The sequence below is a fragment of the Rattus rattus genome, chromosome 1 (genome assembly GCF_011064425.1).
Source record: "Rattus rattus isolate New Zealand chromosome 1, Rrattus_CSIRO_v1, whole genome shotgun sequence".
Taxonomy (NCBI): Eukaryota; Metazoa; Chordata; class Mammalia; order Rodentia; family Muridae; genus Rattus; species Rattus rattus.
In genome coordinates, this window is record NC_046154.1 from 142,765,171 (window position 1) to 142,783,441 (window position 18,271).

The 18,271-nt window shown below is 37.0% G+C and overlaps 1 pseudogene; it reads right to left on the reverse strand.

Annotated features, from left to right (window-relative positions):
• Window positions 1-5,454: 5,454 nt before the first annotated feature.
• Window positions 5,455-18,271, reverse strand: part of LOC116904056 — a 41,721-nt pseudogene continuing 28,904 nt past the window's right edge.

Genomic DNA, 18,271 nt, shown 5'->3' on the forward strand with positions numbered 1-18,271 from the left:
AAAAGAGAACAGGATACCAAAGCCACATTTAGCTTGTCTATCCTCTGGCAAAGACAGAACCGAGGTCATTTCTAGATTCTGACAAGTCACAATGTTCAAGGTCCCTGGTATAAAAGATTGCCTTACCGGTTTCTGCCTTTTCTTCACTGGCCTTAACGATGATTGTTACCGTAGTTGCTGTTGTGATAATTTAGTGAGCAAAACCTTGCTTATCTCAAGTCTATTTTAAGCTCACACTATTTTATTTTTTAAGCAATTTTCCCCATAGCTATTGGCTTGAAGGATTTTCTTTCTGTGCACTGTGTATTCATAGACTTTGTCCTTCTGTCAGTCTGTGGGAGTACATTGCAGATTCCCCATGATAGCAGTGTTGACATTGACTCTCCCAGGCTTGTTCTATAATTGAAACAATTTTATTATTCACCTGCAGCAAAATATATGACTTTAGATGTATGCATTACTTTAAAGAAAAATAGGTTTCATTTGTTTTGTGTACCATATCTTTAATAGATGCAGTTTCTGGTTTCCCCAAGATACTTCGATTGCCCTTGAATTTGTGCCCTCCTGTCTTAGTTTACAGTGCCTTTTGACATATAGTCACTGTCTTTACTTTCAGTTTGATCTTGTAGGTCAGTGTTCTTCAATTTATCAGGTATATTTTATGCATTGCATATATAAATACCTATAAAATATTATGTACAGTTGTTTATACCTGTGGTACTTTGAATTAGAATGGTTCACCACAAGCTGTTCTTCCATAAGTGTACATATATTTTTATGGTTGGTCTCCAGTTGGTAGAAGCATCAGGAAGTATGGCTTTGTTAGAGAAGTCACTGGGGTGGGGCAGCTTTGAGGTTTCAAAAGCTTACACCATTCCCAAGTTAGGTCTTGGCTTAGGGACTCATCCTCTGAAATTTTAAGCCCCCAATAAACTGTTTTTTTTCTATAGGTAATAAAAAAGTATTATTAGCATGGTAATAAAAAAGTAACTAAGAGTACAGTAGATTCAGAGTTGTGTCCATATGTAAGTTGTATAGATACAACTGTGTGAGTTCATGACAGGGTTCATGAATAGATTTCCATGCACATAAGATAGTGTATAAAAGTGTATATTTTATAGGTTTACATATATTGGCATGTGTATATATAATAAGTATGTGTTTTCACAGCTGAATATATGTATAGATGTGTCCACATATGGACATGTATCAGTGTCTTCATATGTGCACATGTATAAGTGTAGCTGGACACATGTAGAGATGCACATAAGTTAGGCATGCATACATGGTAGGTATATTTATGGGTGATTGTACAAATGTACACATATACAGTGTGAGCATGTGTAGTATACTCACATATGGGTGTGTCTATTTGTAGGTGTAAATTGTTGCTTATAACCATTTTCATTTTTCTAAAGTAATATCCCGTGATTTAGGGTTCTCTAGTTTGTTTCTCAAGTGATGCTTTATTACTTATATAAAGTTAATGCAACATAATTTTTCATTTTTAAACCTATCTTCTGTTTGAAAGTTAGAGTCAGGTTACACATACATGATTCATTCATTCATTCATTCATTCATTCATTCATTCATTTTTACACTCCAGATTTTATTCCCCTCCCAGTCCACCCCCCAAGAGTTCCATAACCCATACCTCCTACCTCCCCACCCCTATTTTCACACCCTCCCCTCCCCCCTCCTGTCTCCACAGGATGTCCCCACCCCACCCACCCCACTCCACCCATCCCACCCTTCCCACAATACCTCTAAATATCCTGGGGCTGCCATTCTCTTGAGGGTTAGATGCATCTTTTGACTGAACCCAGACCCAGGAGTCCACTGCTGTATATGTGTTGGAGGTCTCATGTCAGCTGGTGTATGCTGCCTGGTTGGTGATCCAGTGACTGAGAGATCTCGGGGGTTCAAGTTAATTGAGACTGCTGGTTCTCCTACAGGTTTGCCCTCCTCCTTAGCTTCCTCCAGCTCTTCCCCAATTCAACCAGAGGGGTCAGCAGCTTCAGTTTGTTGGTTGGGTGCACATATCTGCATTTGACTCTTTCTGCTGCTTTTGGGTCTTTGGAAAGTAGTAGTGGTTGGTCCCTTTTTGTGAACGCCCCATAGCCTCAGTAATGGTGTCAGGTCCTGGGGCCTTCCCTTGAGCTGCAACCCACTTTGGACCTTTTTTCCCTTCAGACTCTTTTCCATTTTCATCCCTGCAGTTCTTTCAGACAGGAAGAATTATGTGTCAGAGCTTTGTCTGTGGGATAGCAACTCCACCTCTCACTTGATGCTCTGTTTTTCTGCTGGAGGTAATTCAATAAGCTCCCTCCCCCCACTGTAGGGCCTTTTGTCTAGGGTGTCCTCTTTGAATCCTGAGAGTCTCTCACCTCCCAGGTCTCTGGTTCATTCTAGAGGGTCTTCCCAACCTCCTTCCTCCTGAGGTCGCCTGCTTCCAGTCCTTTTTCCCCACGCAATACCAGACCATGTTACCCTCTCCCATCACTTTATCTCCTTTCCTTCCCATGTCCTTCTGTTCCTCCCCCACTGTGGTTGCTGAGGCATTCTCACTTGTGCCCTTCAGCTTGTTGACCTTTTTGAGTTCTGTGGACTGTATCTTGGGTATTCTGTACTTTTATTTGGGGTTGGGGGGAGGTTAATATCCACTTATTAGTGACAATATACCATGCATGTCCTTTTCGGTCTGAGTTACCTCACTCAGAATGACATTTTCTAGTTCCATCAATTTGCCTGCAAATTCAGGGTATCCTTTCTTAATAGCTGAGTACTATTCTATTGTGTAAACGATCCACATTTTCTGTATCCATTCTTGTGTCGTGGGACATCTTGATTGTTTGCAGCTTTTGGTGATCACAAATAAGGATGCTAAGAACACAGTGAAACATGTGCCCCTATGGCATGGTGGGACATATTGGGGGTATATTCCCAAGTCTAGTATTTCTGTTTCTTTAGGTAGATCTATTTCCAATTTTCTGAGGAACCTCCAAATTGATTTCCAGAGTGGTTGTACCAGCTTGCAATCCCACCGGCAATGGAGGAGTGTTCCTCTTTCTCCATGTCCTGGCCAACATGTGTTTTGATCTTAACCATTCTGACTAGTATAAGGTGGAATCTCAAGGTCATTTTGATTTGCATTTTTCCAATCACTAAGGACTTTGAATGTTTCTTTAGGTGATTCTCAGTCATTCTAGATTCCTCTATTGTGAATTCTTGGTTTAGTTCTATAGTCCGTTTTTGGTTTGGATTGTTTGGTTTTTTGATGGTAAGCTTCTTGAGTTCTTTATATATTTTGAATATTAACCCTCTGTCAGATGTGGGGATACTAAAGATGTTTTTACCAGTCTGTAGGATGCCTATTTGTCTTGGTCATACCACCATGTATGTGCCTGATCTTGGAGGCCAAGAAGGGTCAGGCCTGGTTAGTACTTGGATGGGAGACACACTTGTTTCTTGATGATGGCTTGTCACAATGTAGCATGGTTGCCTGACCTATTATCAAATGCGTATGCTGAACTTAGACGGTTAGGGGTACTCTGTTATTTTATTAAATGCTTAAGTTGTCATTTTTTCCCTGATTGAACTGGGATCCTGTAAAATGTTCTGACATGTTTGGAGTTCTGAACTCAAAAGTGACTGTTATTTCTGGAGTCCGGTTTCATACAGTAGTGTAGGCTGGGTTCTAGGCAGGCTTTGAACTACCTCACACGACCTCAGCTCTTTTGGCACTAGGATTGCATGTATAGACCACTATTGTATGTATAATCACAACCACAGGATTTGTTTCTTAATGCAACTATTGGTGAGTTGCAGATTTTGGGAACTAATATTTTTCTCTTTTTTCCTAGATTTTAATATATTTAATTACTTTTTTAATTTGCCAAATGGAGTTGGATGGGTGAGAAAGTGGAGAAGGTCTCGGAGGATATTGAAAGAAACATTATTAGAATACACTGTATACATTTTTAATAGAGATGAAATATTATAAAAGATTTTAATGTATTTATTCGAAAGTCAAGTAAATAGTCATATCTGCTACATATGTGCCAGGATCTTCAATCTTCCCATCTTTGGTTTGTAACTTAGTCTCTGAAAGCTCTCTCCAAATTAGTTGACACTGTTGCTCTTCTTATAGCATTGCCATATCCTTGAGTTCCTTCAATCATTCTCCTAACTCTTCCATAGGGTTCCTTGACTTCTGTCCAATGTTTGGTTGTAAGTACCTGCATCTGTCTACGTCAGCTGCTGGTAGAACCGTCAGAGGGCAGTCAAGCTAAGCTCTTGTCTGCAAGCACAACATAATGTCAGTAATAGTGTCAGAATTTGGTGCCCACCTATGGGATGGATCCCAAATTAGACTGGTTACTGGTAGGTCATTCATTTAGTCTTGACTCCATTTTTGTCCCTGTATTTCTTTTAGACAGGAAAAAATTTTGGTCAAAACTTTTGAATTTGGTTGATGCTCCTTCACTGGCTGCCCTGTCTAACTACTGGAGGTTGTTTCTTCAGGAGCCATATCTCCACTGTTGTGTTTCAGCTAACATTACCCACCTTGAGTCCTGGAAACCTCCTCCATCCAAGGTATCTAGGACTTTCTTAGTTGTTCCCTTCTTCCCACTACTGGCAGCTGCACATTTCCATTCATTCTCCTGACTCTCTAGGATTCTCTCCTATCTGATCCTGCCCCCGTTTTTCCCTCTTCTGTCTCCTCTCCCACCCAGGTCATTCCCTCATTCTGCCAGTCATGATTATTTTGTTCTTCCTTTTAAGTGTGATTGAATCATCCTTACTTGGGTCTTCCTTCTTGCTTAACTTCTTAAGATCTGTGGGGTGTAGCATGGGTTTTATGTAATTTTTGGTTAATATCTACTTATCAGTAAGTACATACCATTCATATCCTTTTGCATCTGGTTAGCACACTCAGGGCGATCTTTTTTTATTCAATCCATTTACCTGCAAAATTCATGATGTCTTTGTTTTCAATAGATGAATAGTATTCCACTGTGTAAATGAACCACATTATCTGTATCCATTCTTCCCCTGAGGGACATATAGATTGCTTTCAGTTTCTGGTTCTTACAAATAAGGCTGCTGTGAACATAGTGGAGCATGTGACCTTGTGATATTATGATCCATTAGTTCTTAATCATCAATATAGGCTAGTATTTCTGAGACTCTGGCTTTTGTTCTTTTTCTGGTATCTTTCAGAATTATAATGCCTCTAATGCAGAGTAGGATGAAAGGCTGCTATTACAGATTTCTTTCAGTAAGCTGGGCAGGCATAAATCATGCTGGATTATCCAGTAATTGAAACCTTGGATCATGTTCTCTTTTTCTTCTTTCTCTGCTTCATTCACTTTCATTTTCTTCTCCCCATTGCCCCCATTCCTTTACCAAGCCTTAACAGTAATAGATATTACAGTAGTAGATCTTTTTATTTTATTTTAGTTCTTCAACAGGGACAAGATAGGCAAATGTAGATGATTTACAATTTGATTTATGCTGGAATTTTAGCATCTTTAAGTCCTTGATAAGGCCAATGTCTCAGGTAGAGGCATAAGCTAATGACATGAAGTGTGAAAGAGGAAACCAGAACTGTGTAACAAGACAAATAGCTACCTAGAAGGCATATGACTATGGCCAGTCCTGGACTGTAAGAAGATTGTGACACTATGACCACCAGCATTCACTAAATGTCACCAAACCACAGCATTGTCATGCTTGTCAGTGATGATTTTGGAATAGAGATGTCTGAAGTGATTACCTTTGGACACATGTTTGGTCTGTTGTATCTTAGTGATAGTTGAAGCTATCAGAGCCTCTTGCCTTACATAGTTTACACACAGGGTTATTTGTTACCCATTCTATTAAACTAGTCATTTTTCTCCTGTACCACAACAGCAGATTCCCAGAACCACTGCAGCTCCATAGAACACATGAGGATAACACCTGTCTGACAACAAAGAAATAGCATTTGGATTCTGTGTAGGCATCTTGAATTAAAAGAAAAATTCTGCCCCACCCCCTACATCATCATTAACATCACAAACAGGAAGAATAAGTTTGTTGTTACCAGAGCCACAGTAAGAGACTGCTAAAACATACATTATAGGGCATGAAAAAATTGAAGAGTCAATAAGAACATCAGTGTCTTCCAACCACCATCACTGATGAAATGCCTATTGACTATGTAGAACCTTCTCATAATGAGCTTCTTGTGCATAATTGACCACATCCTCAATAACCTGGATATTTTTTGATCCCAACATAACCAAATCAGGGGCCAGAACATATGGTTCTTCCAACGTTCCAATAAAGTGTGTTTTTTTTTTTTGTTTTGTTTTTTGTTTTTTTTTTATCTTTTGCACATCCTAAAGTTTACTTCACATGGCAGCCAAACCGAGCCTCAGTGTTGGCACTCTTGAGTTGATTAAGCAGCATCATGACTGGAATGAATGAGACCCAGTGCAGAGACTTCCATTATCCTGATTTTTTTAAAAGAAAAACTTCAGAAGTTTCCATATAATCCTTGCACAATTGCCATACTGTCTAAGAAAGCACTTAATAGCCATTTTAATTTATTGATTTATATTTTTTATTCCATGATGGGAAATTTATTGTTGATATTTTTAAAATGTATGTTATTCCTAGGATATTTTCATCAAATTTCAATAGTTTTTTTCCATATATCTACACCTTTTATATATTGACTAAATGCCCTGGTATAATTTTCTGTGAATGACTAAGTTTATTGTTTAAACTCATGAGGCTTTCCTTTAAATTTGTTGATATTACTTTGTAGAACCAATATTATTTATTTATATTTTGGAGGGTTTTTTCTGCAATGTTCATGATGTGATACCCAAATTAATTACATATCCAGCTATAGAACCTTATGGCTAGATCCATACAGTTTACATACACATATGATCATATATATGAATATGTATGTAAAAGAGCATGTAATGTACATATACTTTTTGATTTCTGTAGAAGGATTTTTCTGTAGCTCTGGCTGGCCCAAAAGTTACTATGTAACACCAGGCTGCCCTCAAACTCATAGAGATACACCTGACGCTGCCTCCCTTGTGCTTCTATTAAAGGCATTCACTCTGATTCCTGTCAAAGGTAGTTTTTAAAATTATCTTTTTAGATTGTACACAGAATACTGAGATTCATTGTTCTATTTTCACATCTAAGGGGAACTCCTGCTGATCCCACTTCTCACATCATATAATCCCCTTTTTGCACCCACATTTCAAGTCAGAGAAAAATATGTAATATTTTGTCTATTTGTCTTCTTAAGCCACCAGTTCCTTCTGTGGAATTTCCTGTGTTCCCTTTGGTCCTCTTCCTTCCCAGAACAGTCTTTCTTCTTTTACTTTCTCACTGTGTGTGTGTGTGTGTGTGTGTGTGTGTGTGTGTGTGTGTGTGTATACAGGTATAGATGGATATGTGCATGAGTGTGTGCATGTACAGGTGCATATGTACTAACATGTGTGTACATATGAGTGCTCGTGGGTGTGGAAATGTGTGTATATGTACATGCATATGTAAATCAGTCCACATACATCGAAGAAGGGTGTAATATTGGCCTTTCTAAGTCTAGTAGTTTTACTGCTTATCTCTAGTTTCATCCATTTTGCCACAGATGACAAAATTTCATTCTTCTTTTGCTTAAATACAGCTCCATTGTGTGTGTGTGTGTGCACACTCATAAATATTAACAAAACATGCCTGTCTCTCCTGTCTTCTCATGTATTTTATTGTTCTTACCATCTCCTATCATTGCTCTATTTCTCTTAGTGAGAAGTTGCTCTTGCTCTTTTGGTCTATAGTGTTTGCATCAGGAGTAAGGAGGTGAGCCCTACAGTAGAGTCACTGTGGAGAGGAAAAGGCTGATTGGATTGGGCTGTAGCACTTATCAACTCAGACTCTGGTGGAAAGCCAAACATTTTCATCCAACTCCTTCTTGGTGTCCTTATGGATGAAAATGTTTGGGAAGATTTAAAGATCAACACAATCATGGAAGCCCCAGAATCAAGTATTTGCACAGCTAAACTGCCCTTAGCCCCAGCTTGGATAGGCATGATTTCTATCCCATTGAAAGAATCCTTTGTTCTAACTTAGGGTAATAGTACTACCTTATCCTGGGAAGACTGGCCCTCATGTTTTTGTATGGTTTGCCTTGGTAGAGGGCTAGATCTGGGGTTGATGCTTAACAAAGAGGTGAGAACCCATCCTCAGTGTGCTCCTTTTCTGAGTTCTGTGTTCTCTGAATTGGGAGCTCCTTCCAGGTCCTAGAGCTCCTGAGATAAAATAAACATCAATATATAGTAAAATGAATACTTTTCCTCTTGCCTTGTTGTAAGATATTTTTGGCATAATCTAAGACCTATGGAAGAGTGATCTTTTGTTTTCTGTCCTTCATAGCAACACAAAGAAGCAGGACTAGTTTGTGTCTGTAAAATATGATTTGGTTTAATTATTTCATGTGCAATGCTATGTGAACTAAAAACACACTGAGGTAAACTGGGAAGAACCTATTTAGATGTAAAGGTAAGGATAGTCCTGGGGTGTGGTAATGAAGGGCAGTTTTTTTTGGAGATGGGAAGAGCTTTTGTAAAACTCTATAGGAGTCAACTTAAGGAAAAAGTTAAACAGGCATTTGCTATTTATTGAGTCATCTGTCACTGTCATGTTCTCTAGTCTGGGCAGAGGAAAACAAAAGAAAATCCCATGAGCTATCAGCCATCTTTCTAAGAGTTCATTTCATCTGTTCAAAGACAAGGTATTAGGATTCAGTTTCAATTTCATACTAAGCTGAAACTATGTATGACAGTCTTCCTGGATCACTCTTCTCTGTGGATAAACAAGGAATGGCTCTCATGAGAGAGCAAGGTATTGTAGTCTTGGAGAATGGCTCTCTTCATCTCAGAGACTCTTTCTGTTTGTACTGAACTAACATCTTTGGGCTATTTTTTTCTATTGCTTGATTTAATTTTTTTCCCAAATTTGTATTTTAACGTTTTTTGAACAGTATAGCTTTTAGGAGATATTGATGAAATATGAAATCTACAAATTAGTATCAGGAAGGCTAGAGGATTGGAAGGAGTTGACAGTGTTGTTCTTTCTTTCCTACTAAATAATAAATATTTGTATCCTCTGTCAAAAGATATATATATATATATATATATATATATATATATATATATATATATAAAAATCCAGTGACTTCTTTCCTATCATAGCTATCCATTCAGCCACTGCAAATTTATCTTGTTCTTGTGGTTTATTTCTTTGTATGAACGAACGGATTTTGATACGGTTTAAACTATCTGCTGTTTGCTGGTCATTGATTCTGCCAAGATTACCAAATTTCTTCAAAATATGCAGCAAAAAACTTGAAATAGTTTGAAGTTATTCGTACCAACTAGCAAAAAGGTCATCAAATTGGGGGTTATAACTTGCTTATAAGTATGAGGCTTGTTTTCAATCATCAAAGCACTATCCACTCATAACCAAATAAATAAATAAAACAGCTAACAATGATAGAACTCAAATTCTAACTTCTAGTATCCTAAATGCTGTACTTTTCTTATTCCACCACGTGATGTCACAACTATTTTTCCTTTCCTCTGACATTGTATAATATTCTCAAAGTCTCTTTTACTGTACTAAACATGGGAATTCATTACTTGCTACATGACTTCTCCTTTTAGAATCTTGTGCTGAGAAATTATAGAAGCAACATTCTACCATTTTGACATCAATTCTAATTACTTTTCAGAATCAGCTGATCATTAGAGCAACAGGTTTTTATATAAAACTGTAAGATATCACAGAAACAACTATACAACATTCACAAGCTCTTATTATGAACCTGATTATTTCAGGAAACTGTAATTGGCACATCTGTTTGTCATAAATCAAATTGAAATTCTATAGATAGAGATTACTTTGCATAAAGTATAAAATACTCTTTGAATATGTATGAGAAAATGATGCACTGTTCATTTATTTCAGAAATAAAAAATTAGACAAGTGGCACATTTCTTAACACAAGAAAAAGAATGTCAAGGAAGCATGGCACTCAATTAAATATTACTTTCCTGAAATAAAATACTGGAACAGTCAACAGATGTGAGTTTTCTTGGAGACTTCTCAACCATCTGGGCTTGTCATATCCAGCTGCAGGCATCACATTAAGTTTCATTTTTAAAGCATTGAGTAATTGTAAATACAGTAGATTTTATGTACAAATGTAAATAAATTTAGATTTACTCATTAGTTTCTCTCAAATAAATTGTGCTTATGTTTGTAAACTTGTGAAAATTTCATTTCCTCCATGAGAGACTAATTTTATTACTGTTATATTTCACAATGATCTGCTGTTTGTGTTTAGCTAATAAATGATTTCTGAATATCAGAGAAGTAGTAGAATTTCAGCAACCTCTTTAATGATTCAATTATCTTGCAGTGTGTCCTCAAGTTTGCCTACAGAAGCTGATACCATTTTTAATAGGTTATCCTTAAGTTCATCTTCTCTGGTTTTTTGCTTCTGATAAGACAGCATATAAACTTTTGTTGGATTTAATGTGAAAACAAACATTGCAGCAGAGAATCTGTCTTAACAAGCCTAAAGTGATAAGAAACAAAAGCAATAGGTAGTAATCAAATGATATTTATGATATTGGACTTTCTATAGATACAGAAATTTACTTATGCTGTGAGGGTAAGTTGTCATCAAAGCAGAATTCTGCACTTCCTTACAGACTGTGACGTCCTACACAGGACCACTTTCTCATCAAAAGTTTGTAATTCGCACACACTTTTCCTTTAAATGTTTAAGGTAAAAGAATGGTTTCAAAATTACAAATTAATTTTCTATCAGAGAGTGCCTTGACTTACCACTGTGAAAAGGTTTTACTCCCATTAAATTTAGAATTCATTATACTGTCATTGAACTAAAGTAAAGTGTGCAGTAAAAAGAGAATGAATGCTCCAAAGAGCCAAGATTATTAGAGTATTAAGTATGCAGAAGCTAAAGGAAACATTAAAAAAAATATGAATTTAAAGATGTGACTAAGATTTAAATGTTTAAAAAGTATTGTTAACAATTAAAGATTCTATTTTATATATAAGCTTTACATAATTTCCATGAGACAATATTGTACAAAATATTTGAAACAATCAAAATAAAATGTATTAACTTACTTTGACTCAAATTATGATAGAAAGAAATAAAATAGTTATAATAACAAGTAAAGTTGAATTTAAGTAAGAAAATATCCACTGAGACAGGTATATTCCAAGTCCTTCCATAAATACCTTAGCATCTAACTAGCAAAGTTGTGCCCCATGAAAGCTATACTTAATTTTAATGACAAATTAACTTTTCCATTTTCAAATATTATCTCATTAGGAAAAAAGAAATTTGCAAAAACAAACTTCACATATAGAGCAATTTTCCACTACATTCACACAATCACATAATCTATACAAACACATACTCTCCCCTTCCTCCCAAAAGAGGCTTTTGTTTCTTAAATTATTTAGCCAAATGGATATTTGTATCAGTAAGGCAATGCAAATTAAATGCAATGCTTTAAATATTAATATCATTTGAGTAAAATAATGGGAAACAGTGACACATAAATCAATAGTAAAGTGCCTCTAGGCATCCATGATGAAATGGTCTCTATCAACAGGCACACTCTGTTGCAATGAAGCTTCCATAAAATAGAGAATGGCTGGCATCTTGACTGTGATACTTGACAGTCTTAGTAAAGAACCTTCCATCACCATATGGCATTCTTCCTGAGCACATATCTCTGTCCACACTGACCCTATTTCTAAGGGCACCCATCATGAATAGGAGTTTTCTATTCCAGTGGGACTCTAGTGTGATGACCCTAGGACTCTATAAAGTTGTATTCTGCAATACTAAGGGTTAGGATTTCAACAAATGAACTTTAAAGGGACATACTTTGTCTCACAAAACAAATCAATATAGTGAAAGTTACTGTTTTTGCTTGTAACGTACTCTAAAGAAAGGACAAGAAACCTCCTTCTAAGACTAGAGAAACCCCAGTGATACTCTCCTAGGTATCTCTTCAGAAGAGTTTAGGTGGCGGTTCTTCATCAATTCTAATCCAAACAGACCATCAGCTAAAAGCACGAGTTATTAAACTACACAGTTCCCTGTCCAAAAAAGCTTTCTTTCTTTTTATCTTATCTGTATGGGTAGTTTGCTTATATGTACGCGTGTGTTGCTCATGTGTGCAGTGTCCATGGAAACTAGAAGAGAGTGTCAGACTCTTTGAAATTATAGTTATAGAAGTCAGTTGTAAACTACCTGGTATGTACTGGGAAATGACTCTGGGAGAAAAAAAAACCCTCTTATTTTAGAGGCATCTTTTCAGTGCTACCGGGCCCCTTTAAAAGAATTAGAAATGTTTTACTAATTTGTGTGACAGAATTGTAAAACTAAGGCATGAATACATCTTTTTAAAATCCATTCCCTCCAACTTAATGTCCTTTCTATGGGTTTATTTGAAATACTTGTATTATTTTTCATCTTAAAATCTAATAATACATTCAGTGAAATGGCCTAATATGTAAAAACATTTGCTGTGACAATCTGATAAAAGATTAGCCTGACAATTTGAGTTCTATTCTAAGAACCCATCGAAGAAGAGAACTAATTTCCAAAACTTGGCCTAGACCTCAATGTGCATACCTTTTAAGGGGCCTTTGTGTGAGTCTAAAGACGCAGTGCAGCTAGCAGTTGACAATCATGGTTACTTTAGTGGGATTTGACAATGTAGCATTATGGTAGAACATTTGCCTGTATAAGGCCATAGCTTGATCCTACACTGAAAACAAACAAACCTATTATGAATGAGAAGATACAGGCTCTCTCTCTCTCTCTCTCTCTCTCTCTCTCTCTCTCTCTCTCTCTCTCTCTCTCTCTCTCTCTCTCACATGCACGCGCTGCGCACACGCACATGCATGCTCTCACACACCACATCAAATAATGACCCTTCAGAATGAGTAATTGGACTCATCTACATTTGTCTTCATACCTGCCTCATAGGAAGTAACTTGAAATGTTACAGGTGCAGTATTTCATTCTCCAAGTAAAATATATCAAAAGTTTCACAGTATTTTGGAACCAATTGAAATTTGAGTTATATCTATTCTCTCTCTTATTACTTTTATTTTTTTATTTTTTATTGGATTTTTAAATTTACATTTCAAATGTTATTTCCTTTCCTGGATTCCCCCACCATTCCTATCTAATCCCCCCTCCCCAATCTTCTGTGAGGGTGTTCCCCATCCCCAACCACCACCTTCCTGCCCTGACATTCCCCTACACTGGAGGGTCCAGTCTTTACAGGATCAAGGGCTTCTCCTCCCATTGTTGCTCCAAAAGGCCATCCTCTGCTACTCATGCAGCTGGAGCCATGTGTCTGTCCATGTGTAGTGTCTTTGTGTAGTGGTTTAGTCCCTGAGAGCTCTATTTGGTTGGTATTGTTCTTATGGGCTTGTAAGCCCCTCCTGCTCCTTCGAACCTTTCTCTAACTCCTGCAATGGGGACCCTGTTCTCAGTTCAGTGGCTTGCTGCTAGCATTAGCCTCTGTGTTTGTCATACTATGGCTGAGCCTCTCAGGAGACAGGTATATCAGGCTCCTGTCAGCATGTAGTTCTTGGTTTCATCAATATTGTCTAGGTTTGGTGGATATATATGTATATTTTGCTGGATACAAAGGGGCACACTCTTAATGGTCACTACTTCAGTCTCTGCTCCTAGCATTGTCTCTATATCCCTTCCTATGAATATTTTTATTCATCCCTTTTCTTGAGCCTCATGTAGTCTGTGGATTGATTTTTGGGTAATTCGAGGTTTTGGGCTAATAGCCACTTATAAGTGAGCCGTATGTGTTTTATTGTGGTTGAGTTACCTCACTAAGGATGGCATTTTTTAGTTCTATCCATTTGCCTATGAATTTCATGAAGTCATTGTTTTTGATAGCTGAATAGTATTCCATTGTGTGGATGTACCACATTTTCTGTATCCATTCCTCTATTGAAAGACATCTGGGTCCTTTCCAGATTTGGCTACTATAAATAAGGCTGCTATGGACATGGTGGAGCATGTGTCCTTGTTATATGTTGGAGCATCTTTTGGGCATGTGGCCAGTAGAGGTATAGCTGGGTCCTCAGGTAGTACTATGTCCAATTTTCTGATGAATCTCCAGACTGATTTTCAGAGTCGTTGTACCAGCTTGCGATACCACCAACAATGGAAGAGTGTTCCTGTTTATCCACATCCTTGCCAGCATAAGTTGTCACCCGAGTTTTTGATCTTAGATATTTTGACTGGTACAAGGTAGAATTTCAGGGTTGTTTTGACTTGTATTTCACTGATGATTAAGGATGTTGAACATTTCTTTATGTACTTCTCTGCCATTCGGTCTTCCTCAGCTCAGAATTCTTTGTTTAACACTACCACATTTTTTTTTTTTAATTTTTTTATTAACTTGAGTATTTCTTATTTACATTTCGAGTGTTATTCCTTTCCCCGGTTTACGGGCCAACATCCCCCAACCCCCCCCCCCTTCTTTATGGGTGTTCCCCCCATCCTCCCCCATTGCCGCCTTCCCCCAACAATCCGTTCACTAGGGGTTCAGTCTTATCAGGACCCAGGGCTTCCCCTTACACTGGTGCTCTTACTAGGCTATTCATTGCTACCTATGAGGTCAGAGTCCAGGGTCAGTCCATGTATAGTCTTTAGGTAGTGGCTTAGTCCCTGGAAGCTCTGGTTGGTTGGCATTGTTGTTCATATGGGGTCTTGAGCCCCTTCAAGCTTTCCAGTTCTTTCTCTGATTCCTTCAACGGGGGTCCTGTTCTCAGTTCAGTGGTTTGCTGCTGACATTTACCTCTGTATTTGCTGTATGCTGGCTGTGTCTCTCAGGAGAGATCTACATCCGGCTCCTGTGTGTCTGTACTTCTTTGCTTCATCCATCTTGTCTAATTGGGTGGCTGTATATGTATGGGCCACATGTGGGGCAGGCTCTGAATGGGTGTTCCTTCAGTCTCTGTTTTAATCTTTGCCTCTCTATTCCCTGCCAAGCTGTACCACATTTTTAATAGGGTTCTTTGTCTCTCTGGAATCCAACTTCTTGATTTCTTTGTATATATTGGATATTAGCCCTCTATCAGATGTACGATTGGTAAAGATTTTTTCCCAATCTGTTGGTTGTGGTTTTGTCATAATGACAATGTTCTTTGCGTTACAGAAGATTTGCAATTTTATAAGGTCCCATTTATTGATTCTTTATCTTAGAGCATAAGCCATTGGTGTTCTGTTCAGGAATTTTTTCCCCATGTCCATGTGTTCAAGGCCATTCCCGACATTTTCTTCTGAAGTTTGAATGTATCTGGTTTGATGTGGAGGTTCTTGATCCACTTGGACTTAAGCTTTGTACAGGGCAATAAGAAAGGGTAGATTTGCATTCTTCTGCATGCTAACCTCCAGTTGAACCAGCAGCATTTGTTGAAAATGCTATCTTTTTTCCATTGGATATTTTTACCTCCTTTGTCAAAGATCAAGTGACTGTAGGTGTGTGTGTGTGTTCATTTCTGGGTCCTCAATACTATCCCATTCATCTACCTGTCTCTCTCTTTACCAATACAATGCAGTTTTTATAACCATTGCTCTATAATAGAACTTGATGTCACAGATGATGATTTCCCCAGAATCTCTTTTATTTTTGAGGCCAGTTTTCGCTATTCTGGGTTTTTTGCTATTCCAGATGAATTTGCAAATTGCTCATTCAAACTCTGTGAAGAATTGAGTTGGAATTTTGGTGGGGATTGTATTGAATCTGTAGATTGCTTTTGGCAAAATGGTCATTTTTAATATATTATTCCTGCCAATCCTTGAGCATGGGAGATCTTTCCATCTTCTGAGATCTTGTTTAATTTCTTTCTTCAGAGACTTGAAGTTCTTGTCATACATACTTTTCACTTTGCTTTGTTAGAATCATACCAAGGTATTTTTAGGTTATTTGTGAGTATTCTGAAGAGTATCATTTTCCTAATTTCTTTCTCAGCCTATTTATCCTTTGAGTAGAGGAAGGCTACTGATTTGTTAGACTTAATTTTCCTGAAGTCATCAGCATTCACAATGCTTTGTTGAAGTTGTTTATCAGGCTTGGTAGTTCTTTGGTAGAACTTTTGTGATCACTTATGTATAATATCATATCGTCTGCAAATAGTGATATTTTGACTTCTTCCTTTCCAATTTGTATTCATTTGACCTCCTTTTGTTTTCTTATTGCTCTGGCTAGGACTTGAAGTACTATAATGAATAAGTAAGGAGAGAGTGACCAGCCATGACTAATTCCTAATTTTAGTGAGATTGCTTCAAGTTTCTCTCCATTTAGTTTGATGTTGGCTACTGGTTTGTTGTATATTGCTTTTATAATATTTATGGATGGGCCTTGAATTCCTAATCTTTCCAAGACTTTTATCATGAAAGGGTGTTTAATTTTGTCAAATGCTTTCTCAGCGTCTAATGAAATGATCATGTCCTTTTTTTTTAGTTTGTTTATATAATGGATTACATTGATGGATTTCTGTATTTTGAACCATCCCTCCATCCCTGAGATGAAGCCTACTTGATCATTATGAATGTTCATTTTGATATGTTCTCAGATTCAATTTTTGAAAACTTTATTGAGTATTTTTGTGTCAATATTCATAAGGGAAATTGGTCTGAAGTTCAATTTTGTTAGGTTTTTGTGTGATTTAGGTATAAGCCTAATTGTAACTTCATAGACGGAATTGGGTAGGGCTTCTGTTTCTCTTTGTGGAATAGTTTGGACAGTATTGGTATGAGGTCTTCTATGAAGTTATTATCAAAAGCTGCACTAAACCTATCTTGTCTTGTTTTTTTGCTCTTTGTTTGTTTTGGTTTTATTTGTTTGTTTGTTTATTTGTTTTGTTTAGAAGAGTTTTCATGACTGCTTCTATTTCTTTAGGGTTTATGGGACTGTTTAGAAGGTTCATCTGATTCTGATTTAACTTTGGTACCTAGCATCTGTCTAGAAATTGTCCATTTCATCTAGATTTTTCAGTTTTGTTGAATATAGGCTTTGGTAGTACAATCTGATGACTTTTTTGAATTTCCTCATATTCTGTTATGTTTCCCATATCATTTCTGATTTTGTTATTTAGGATACTCTGTGCCCTTTAGTTAGCCTGACTAACAGTTTATCTGGGTTTTTTTGTTTGTTTGTTTTGTTTGTTTGTTTGATTCTCTGTATAGTTCTTTTTGTTTCTACTTGGTTGTTTTGAGCCCTGTGTTTGATTATTTCCTTATTTCCTGCTGTCTACTCTTCTTGGGTGTATTTACTTCTTTTTATTCTAGAGTTTTTAGGTGTGCTGTCAAGCTGCTAATGTATGCTTTCTCCTGTTTCTTTTTGGAGGCACTCAGAGCTATGAGTTTTCCTCTTAGCACCATTTTCATTGTGTCCCCAAAGTTTGGGTTTGTTGTGCCTTCATTTTCATTAAATTAAAAAAGCGTTTAATTTCTATCTTTATTTCTTCCTTTACCAAGTTGTCATTGAGTAGAGCATTGTTCAACTTCCATATATATGTGGGCTCTCTGTCATTTTTGTTGTTTTTGAAGACCAGCCGTGGTGATCTGATAGGATGAATGGGATTATTTCAATTTTCTTGTATCAGTTGAGGCCTGTTTTGTGACCAATTTTATCATCAATTTCAGATAAGGTACCATGCAGGGCTGAGAAGAAGGTATATTCTTTTGTATCAGAATGAAATATTCTATAAATGTCTGTCAAATCCATTTGGTTGATAACTTATGTTAGTTTATCTCAGTCTTTGTTTACATTGTTTCCATGATCTGTCCATTGATGAGAGTGATGTTGAAATCTCCTACTATTATTGTATGAGATACAATGTGGGCTTTGAGCTTCTATAAATGTATGTTCCCTTGCATTTGGAGTATATTGGAATATATATTCAGTACTGAGAATTCATCTTTGTGGATTTTTCCTTTGATGAATATAAAGTATTCTTCCTTATCTTTTCTTTGATAACTTTTGGTTGAAAGTTGCCTTTATTTTATATTAGAATTATTATTCCAGCTTGTTTCTTGGAATATTTACTTGGAAAATTGTGTACAGCCTTTTACTCTGAGGTAATATCTGTCTTTGTCACTGAG